Consider the following 9888-nt stretch of genomic DNA (forward strand, 5'->3'; position numbering starts at 1 on the left):
AAACGTTATCCCTACAGACAAAAATCAGAGGATACAACTGACGATTTACTATAAAACCAGAAAAACGGCCAGCCTACTCATGAGAAACTCTCCAGACACAAAACAGAACGCTTTAAAAGAGACTAACGTCGTCTATGCCTTCAAATGCCCTCTTGGGGACTGTAAGCTCCAAAAAACCCAGTATAAAGGCTAGACAACAACATCTCTTTCTAGGCGTTTAACGATGCATAAGCAACAGGGCTCCATTAAGGAACATATAATCTCTTCCCACAACCAAACCATCGCCAGAGAAATCCTAGTAAACAACACAGAAATCATCGATAGATACAGCGATAGCAGGCGGCTTGACGTTTGCGAGGCACTACACATCAAGAAGTCAACACCAGCAATCAACAGCCAATTATTGCACAACTATATTCTACCCACCTCAAGACTCCGCTCCAATATAGAAGCATCAAGAAATATGGACCAATAGGCTTTCTACGAACACTTCTATTCAATATCCATTGTTTCGTGTTCTGTCTTGTGTTGATGAAATTAATACCCTATTAATACTCTTGTTCTGTCTTGTGTTGATGAAATTAATACCCTATTAATGCCACATCTTGTTCTGTCTTGTGTTAATGCCACATCACCCCTTCCACCTCACTCAAATGTAGATATAAAATCGGAGATGCATAAGTTCTATTCAGTTGTGTATTTGTGAACTAAAGTCTTTGAAATGTAATAAGTTTTACGAAACGCGCTCGTGTCGCTTCAGACTAGAAATAAAAATGAATTTTGGAAAATTGATTTTTGATTTTCCTCCAACAGTGAAAAGAAATGTACGAAAGATTGAGAAAATTCGTGTTAGAATTATTAATCTTACTTTTTCGGTCATATTTAATAATATATATATATATATATATATATATATATATATATATATATATATATATATATATATATATATATATATATATATATATATATATTTCATTGAATATGACCTCATATTCTGTATATATTATTTTCTGGTTTAGGGCTTCTATCCCTCTAACTATTTTCTTTGCATCAGGGCTTAGTTGAAATAGGAGTTCTCCAAAACTCATTTTCGTACTTTTAAGGTGAAGAAAAGAAGTGATTTACTATAGAGTGTATTACACTTATTTATACAATTTGCACAACGTTTCGAACCTCCATGGTTCATTCTCAAGTGAACAGATCTTACAATACTGGTTGATTGTATACCCACACTGGGTCAGGTGATAATACAATAAAGGTGAAAACATGGGGGATACATAAGGGATAAATGTGAGGTGAAACATGGGGGCTGCAGAAGCAACCCGTCCTCTTAAAAATAACGTCACTTTTGGCTCGTATGCGCACTATGGCCAAATTTGGACGTAATTTGAAATGAAATCGACTCACAAAAGTGACGTTCTGTTCCGTTTTCTATTTGAGTCGTCCGGCGTACGCACAGAGGTTATGAGAGGACACTTTAAATTAACGTTTTGAAACTTTATGAGAATTTCCTGCCCACCTAACCTATCAGAGGACCCTTAACTTACTGTTGTTGGAAAAAAAAAATCCCAAATTTATTTTCATTTTTTTCTCAATTTCAAATTACGTCCAAATTCGGCCATACGGGCAAACGGCCAAAAGCGACGTTCTTTTTAAGAGGACTGGTTGGCAGAAGGCCTATTGGCCCATACGAGGCAGCTCCTATCTAAACACAAAGATTAATCCAGTGTAATTGGCCTGTTATGTTGGACGTTGTCTTCTGTGTTGGCATCGTTATGTTCTGTTCTTGTCCTTACTCTCATGGTGGGTAGAGTAAATAGTTCCGTGATTTGGGTGTTCATGGTAGGTCGCTCTATTCTTATGTGAATTGCCTCAAGAATTTGTAATCTTCTTGCATCTAGGGTTTTGTCTATTATGCAGGTATTCTTGTTCAACATTTCTCTTGTTAGAGTGATGTCATGGGCTTGTCTCATGTGATTCCTAGGGGCACCGGATTGAAGATGGCATGTCAAACGCCTCGTCAGCTTGGCCGACGTCATACCTATGTACTTAGATTGAAGGTTACATCCTTCGTGGGGGCAAGTGTACATGTATACAACGCTTGACTGCTGTAGAAGGTTCTCCATCGGCTTCGGGCTGTTTTTGGTAAGGAGTTCGGAAGTCTTCTTGGTTTTGTAGAATATTATCAATTTTATGTTTTGGTTAGGAGTAGTGCTTTTTACTCCTTTACGGATTATTTCTTTCATTATTCTTTCCTCTTTTATATGTTCACTGTGCATGGTTGATTTGTAATATAATTTTATTGGAGGTGTTGTGGTTTCTGTTCTAGGTTCTGGATTATACCAACGGTCCAAGTGTCTTCTTATAGCAGCGTTTATTTCCGCGTTGCTATATCCGTTGTTCACCAATACCTGAGTTACTCTTTCAAACTCACTACTCACGTTGCTCCATTCAGAGCAGTGGGTAAGCGCTCGACGAATATAAGCATTGAGAACACTGGCTTTGTATCTTTGGGGGCACTCACTTCTACCGTTCAGGCATAATCCTATGTTGGTGGGCTTGGTATATGCGTTGGTGTTTAAAGAGGTTCCTGTTTTTGTTATTAGTACATCCAGGAATGGCAGACTGTTATTTTCACTATTTTTATTTGTAAATCGGAGTACTGACTCTCTCTCTAGGTGTCTTTTTAGGTCAATTAGTTCATCTGAGTCTTTTACTATTACGAATATGTCATCTACATAACGGCAATATACAGTTGGTTTTTGTCTGCTACTGAAGACCCTGTCTTCGATGGTTCCCATATAAAAATTAGCAAATAAAACTCCTAAGGGGGAGCCCATTGCTACTCCGTCTATTTGTAAATACATGTCTCCTTGTGGACTGATGAAAGGGGCTTCCTTTGTACATGCTTCGAGAAGACGTTTCAAGTGTGGCTCAGGTATGTTTAATTTGGGGGTGCTCTCGTCTCTGTATTGTCCAGTATCATTCCTATGGTTGTGTCGACTGGGACGTTGGTAAAATGGGATTCAACGTCCAGGGATGCGATGATTCCATCGGGCTGGGTAGATTTGATCAATTCTAGGAAATCTGCTGATGATTGTAGACTAAACTTACTTGGAGTGTATGGAGTTAGGAGTTCATTGAGTTTCTTTGCCAGGTGATAAGTTGGGGTTGGTATTTGGCTGATTATAGGGCGTAGTGGGTTACCTGGTTTATGCGTCTTAACATTGCCGTAGGCATATCCTAAGCCGTAGTCGCCTTGAAGTTTATTGAAAGTTTATTGTTTAGATATATATATATATATGTATATATATATATATATATATATATATATATATATATATATATATATATATATATATATATATATATATATATATATATATATATATATATAAATATAAATATATATATATATATATATATATATATATAAATATAAATATATATATATATATATATATATATATATATATATATATATATATATATATATATATATATATATATATGTCGTACCTAATAGCCAGAACGCACTTCTCAGCCTACTATGCAAGGCCCGATTTGCCTAATAAGCCAAGTTTTCCTGAATTAATATTTTTTCTCTAATTTTTTTCTTATTGGTAAAATGGTATGCCCAAGATTACTATCCGACTGCCGGCGGTGGGGTGGTTCAAATAGCCTCGGCTATCACCTCATTATTGTCCGGTCGTGATGGTCAAGTGGATTAAGGTGTCTTGTACATACCAGTTGCGTTGCTTCTGGGAGTATGGGTTCGAGTCACTTCTGGGGTGTGAGTTTTCAGTTGCATATTGTCCTGGGGACCATTCAGGCTTGTTCGCATTTGTGTTCCTCACGTGTGCCCCAAAGAATGAGGTGATTTGGTAAAATGCTATGCCCAAGATTACTATCCGAGTGCCGGCGGTGGGGTGGTTCAAATAGCCTCGGCTATCACCTCATTATTGTCCGGTCGTGATGGTCAAGTGGATTAAGGCGTCTTGTACATACCAGTTGCGTTGCTTCTGGGAGTATGGGTTCGAGTCACTTCTGGGGTGTGAGTTTTCAGTTGCATATTGTCCTGGGGACCATTCAGGCTTGTTCGCATATATATATATATATATATATATATATATATATATATATGTCGTACCTAGTAGCCTGAACGCACTTCTCACCCTACTATGCAAGGCCCGATTTGCCTAATAAGACAAGTTTTCCTGAAATAATACATTTTCTCTACTTTTTTTCTTATGAAATGATAAAGCTACCCATTTCATTATGTATGAGGTCAATTTTGTTTTATTGGAGTTAAAATTAACGTAGATATATGACGGAACCTAACCAACCCTACCTAACCTAACCTAACCTATCTTTATAGGTTAGGTTACGTTACGTAGCCGAAAAAGTTAGGTTACATTAGGTTAAGTAGGTTAGGTAGTTGTAAAAAAATTAATTCATGAAAACTTGGCTTATTAGGCAAATCGGGCCTTGCATAGTAGACTGAGAAGTACGTTCTGGCTACTAGGTACGACATATATATATATATATATATATATATATATATATATATATATATATATATATATATATATATATATATATATATATATATATATATATATATATATATATGTCGTACCTAGTAGCCAGAACGCACTTCTCAGCCTACTATGCAAGGCCCGATTTGCCTAATAAGCCAAGTTTTCACGAATTAATTGTTTTTCGACTACCTAACCTACCTAACCTAACCTAGCCTAACTTTTTCGGCTACCTAACCTAACCTAACCTATAAAGATAAAATATATAAAATATATTAATATATAAATAGATATATAAAATATATATCTAAAAAAGATAAACCTATTGTCACGGGGGGTGGGCCGGGGCTCCGCTAGCACTTGGCTGCTAGGGGCTCAGAAGGCAGAATACACAGCTCCTCCGACTCCCGGGATTCACCGGAGTCTCCTTGGTCCCACAGGAGAGGACCAGCAATGCCCACCACCGCAGGTCTTTGCTTCCACCACTGAAGGGGGTGCCACTGATTCACCCTGGAAGCCCTTCAGTCAACCACGGGGAAACTGCTATCAGCAGTTCCTGCCTAGACCCGTGGAGGAGTGAAGGAAGACTCAGGGTTACCTTATGACAATAAATTCCCCTGAGTCATGCCTGCCAGACAAAAAGGTTGCAGGAACTCCTTTCCCGCCTGCCTTCTCTATCTTCTTCTTAACAAGGTCGCCAGCTGGGTTAGTATATCTGCACCCCAGCGATGCAATTCAGTGGGTGTATTCTATACTGTTTGTTGCCAGAGTGTTGCTACTCCCATAGATCTGCTATTCGACTGTCGGCCCAGGGTACTCTCCCATAAAAGTCTGTGTGGCTTTACCTCTCTCCAGCCACTACGTTACCTGTTGCCACCAGTCAGGCTCTGATACTAGCCGGATGGCTAAGGGTACACTCTTATATAAGTCTGTGCTGCTTTACCACTCTCCAGGCGATAAGAACTTCTATAGAGAACGCGACGTTCTCTAGGTGGTACTATGATAACCCTCGTGTATGCTCATAGAGAAATATTATAATGGAGCCACACTTAAACACAATGGTAAAATGTGTGAATTTACTGACACAAATTACATGATCACACATACAATCACAAGAACTACATGAAAAAGAAAATAAGGATAATAAATCTGGAGACCTTCAGCAACTCTTCTTTCACGACCTCCAACCACTCCTTCAACTGGGCAGATTAGTCAGGAATCACACACTCTCTCACAGAAGGGCCTCTTCACCACGTCGGCACCTCTTTTTCAACTGTCCTGCCGTCCACACACACTGTCCTCTCCAACAGTCCTGGACACAAGCTGCCCTGCAGCCTATTCTACTACTAAAGTATTAATGTCATACTGCCTCATACATAAATAAATATCGTGGCCTATCTAGCCTACTCACACAAGGGGTAATGGGAGGGAAAATTGATCTACCTTACATTCCTGGCTCACGACGCCTGTCCCTCGATGGTGTGAGGTTCCCACGCTTCCTGAGTCGATCCTTGACGATCCAGGAACGTTCCACAGGTCCTCAGGTGACGTGAAGCCTTCGCGTCGTCGCCGTTCCAATCCCAGAGATTCAGCTATCCCAATCCTGGTTCACCAATGGGCACTGAGCTAATCACTATATTCACACACTCGTCCCTTCCACAAGGCGTTGATCCTCGTCCTAGGAACGGTGTCGTCCCTCCAAAACCCTCAGTGGATGTGACCCAGTCATAGCTAGGCCTGCCCGCCGCAACTTCCAGACCTCAACGTCCAGCGGCGCCGCCCAGCGTCATCGCTGACTATTTTCCAAGTTTGACACTCCTTTGCTCAATGAACTTGGTTCCTTTTTGCTTCCCAGAAGCGCAGGGTCTCCAATAACTTATGGTGGGCTACGATGGCTAGTTTAATCCACTGAATAAGGCTTGTAGAGCTTCAAGTCTTCGAGAGCTGACCGAGGCACGTCCTCTCACCTCCACAGTCAGGTCAACTCTGACGTTGGCGCCGCCTGGGGCACTCGGTGACGTCACGGCGGGCTCTGATTGGTCGCCCGCGACCTAAGTCGGCCAATCCGCGATCGGCTAGTGTCCCTTACAAAATGTCATATCTGCAGTAGGCGATACTCTTTCATTTATATCAGGGCGCCACTTTCCCCTTACCTACAACTTATAATGTAAATTTCTCCCTTATCTGGCGGCCGGTCTGGTCGCCACATATACCAACAGACTCCCTGTATCTCAGAGAATCAGTAGGAAGAGCTGATATGACTCTTAAAGCTGGCAAGCGAAAGAAATAAAAGAGGGCACCGTAACATACCCCTCCCCTTAAAATAAGAGTCATATCAGTTAGTAAATCCGGGAGAGGGCATCTGCTACCACATTCTCCCTTCCTTTAATGTGCCTGATTTCCAACCAGTACTCTTGTAACAGTAGGGCCCATCTTGTCAGCCTTTGGTTCGAGTTCTTCATCCTGTGCACGAACGTCAAGGGGTTATGATCGGTGAACACTCGCACTGGTCTAGTACCTCCACCCACATAGACGTCGAAATGCTTCAGTGCCAGGATCAGGGCTAAGGCTTCCTTTTCCACTGTACTATATGCCCTCTGGTACTTTTCGAATTTCTTCGAGTAGAATGCCACTGGACGGTGGACTCCGTCCTTCTCTTGAGCTAACATGGTTCCAATCCCCACGGCGCTAGCATCGACGTACAAGATAAAGTCTGACTCAATTCGGGCAAAATCAGCACTGGCGCTTCGGTTAATAACTTTTTAGTCTTCTCGAAGGACTCCTGGCATGCTTCCCCCCACTTCCATCTAACGTTCTTAGATAGCAACTCAGTCAGAGGCTGTACCACTGTCGAGAAGTTCTTGCAAAATCCTCTATAGTATCCAATCCCTAGATATCGTAACAATTCTTTTCTCGTCCTGGGATTCGGATATTCTTTGATTGCCATCACCTTCTGGTCTACTGGAGTCACTTCCCCTTGACCCACGACGAAACCTAAGGATTCTAATCGGGCCTTTCCGAATTCACTCTTGGCCAGATTAACTGTCAGGTTCGCTTCTTCCAACCATTGGAATAACTCCGTCAGTCGATTCATGTGTTGTTTCCAGCTATCGGCGTACACAACTACATCATCTATGTACACGGCGCAACCTTCCATCCCTCTTAGCACTTTGTTCATCATCCTCTGGAAACAACTTCCGCTGTTCTTCATACCAAACGGAAGTACTTTGTACTGGTACAATCCGTCTGGAGTAGCAAATGCTGAGATCCTTCTTGCACTCGGAGACAAAGGGATTTGATAATACCCATTCAGCAGGTCGACCTTGGTGACAAACCTTGCGTTTCCTACTTGGTCGACGCAATCACTTATTCGGGGCATCGGGTGAAAATCTGACACGGTTATGGCATTCACTTTACGATAGTCGGTGCAAAAACGATATGATCCATCACTCTTCTTGACCAGCACACAGGGCGAGCTCCACTCACCGTTGCTGGGCTCAGCGAGATCATTCGCTAGCAGATATTCCACCTCCTGTCGCCTGATCTTCCTCTTCTCAGGACTCACCCGATAAGCACTCTGCTTGATTGGCTTTCCTCCGCACATGTCCACCTCGTGCACTACACTTTTGTGCCGTCGGGGCACATCTGTGAAGAGCGACTTGTTCCTCCTCACTAGAGTCACTAGTTCTCTTCTCTTTCCTTTATCCAGATGACGCAGCCTGTCTTCTAGGTGTGTCAAACTTTCTGTATTTGACAGGCGCGTACCATCGGCACGGGCCCACTTTCTTTCTTCTGCTGGCAACACTTGGTCCATCTCCATACACAGAACCAATTTCCCTTCTTGCGACTGTGTTGTTCCCTTCACTCCTGCACTCTCTTGCTCCTCTGGGAAGTATGGCTTCAAACGATTGATATGACACACCTGTGTCTTGTTGGGACGATTCGGCTTGCTGATCTCATAACTCACAGGACCCACACGCCGAACAACCGCGTATGGACCACCAAAGCGTGACTCCGTCACTCTACCTCTCCCAGGTAGCAACATCATCATTCTGGCTCCTGCCTCGAACTCCCTTGGGACAGCCTTCTTGTCGTACCAGATCGACATCTTCTCTTGCGCTGTCTTCAGGTGATCAGCAGCCAGCTCCTTCGCCGTTTTCAATCGTTCATGGAATCTTTGCACATACTCTTCCACTGTCACTAATGTCTTCTCCGCCGTCAACTGTTCCTTCAGCACCAGTAATGGGCTCCTTACTTCGTGCCCAAACACTAGCTGGAATGGAGAGAATACCAGAGACTCCACTATAGCATCTCGGATCGCAAACAGGGCTGGACAGACAGCCTCATCCCATTCTGTTCCCTGTTCTGCACAATACACTCTTAAGATGGTCTTCAGAGTGGAGTGGAACCTCTCAATCGCTCCCTGCGATTGAGGTCTATAAGGAGACGATCGTAGTTGGGCTATTCCCCAGCTCGCAATAGCCTGCCTAAACCACCTCGACTGGAAAACACTTCCACAGTTGAACTGGATCTCCTTGGGCACACCAACCCAAGCAATGAACCGCTGAAGGTGTCCCATTACGCATCCCGATGTCACCTTCCGCACTGGGATCGCCTCTGGAAATCTCGTCGAAGCACACATGATGGTCAATAAGTAATTATTTCCCTTTCTTGTCCTAGGTAATGGCCCCACAACGTCGATTATTAGGCGTTCAAAGGCCTGGCCAAACGCAGGAACTGGAACCAAAGGTGCTTTCGGGATGGCAGGGACATTCTTCCCCGCCTTCTGGCACGGGAAACACGTCTTGCACATTCTTCTTACATCCGCGTCCATGCCCGGCCAATAAAAATGTTCCCGAAGCCGGCTTAAGGTCTTGGTTACTCCCAAGTGACCCGCGGGATCAACTGAGTGTGCAAGCTTTAGCATCGCGCCTCTGTACTGCACTGGCACCACCACCTGACGCCTCACTCTCAGCATATCATCACCCGCTTCTTCCCTAACCGGTCTCCACTGCCTCATTAGCACTCCTTTCTCCATGAAGAAGTGAGTCGGTGACTCGAGTCCGGCGAGACCTCCTTCCGCCTCCCATACCAACTCAGGAAACTCTTCCTTTTGCAGCTCACCTAGACGGGTGCGGTCAATACCTAGAGGACTGGTGAGAGTAACTTGAGCACTCCTATCCGACCCTTCCTCACCTGTCGCCTGTCCTCTGGCCTCTTCTCGGAACAAATGATCGAGCCCCAGGTCACCCGGCATGTCCTCTTCGGCGTGACTGGATCCGCTCACATCATCTTCCATGACGTCTCGTCCTGACGTCACTGCGCATACTGGAAATGCCACTCTCGC

This window comes from Procambarus clarkii, chromosome 59 (assembly GCF_040958095.1).
Source record: "Procambarus clarkii isolate CNS0578487 chromosome 59, FALCON_Pclarkii_2.0, whole genome shotgun sequence".
In the NCBI taxonomy this organism is placed as follows: Eukaryota; Metazoa; Arthropoda; class Malacostraca; order Decapoda; family Cambaridae; genus Procambarus; species Procambarus clarkii.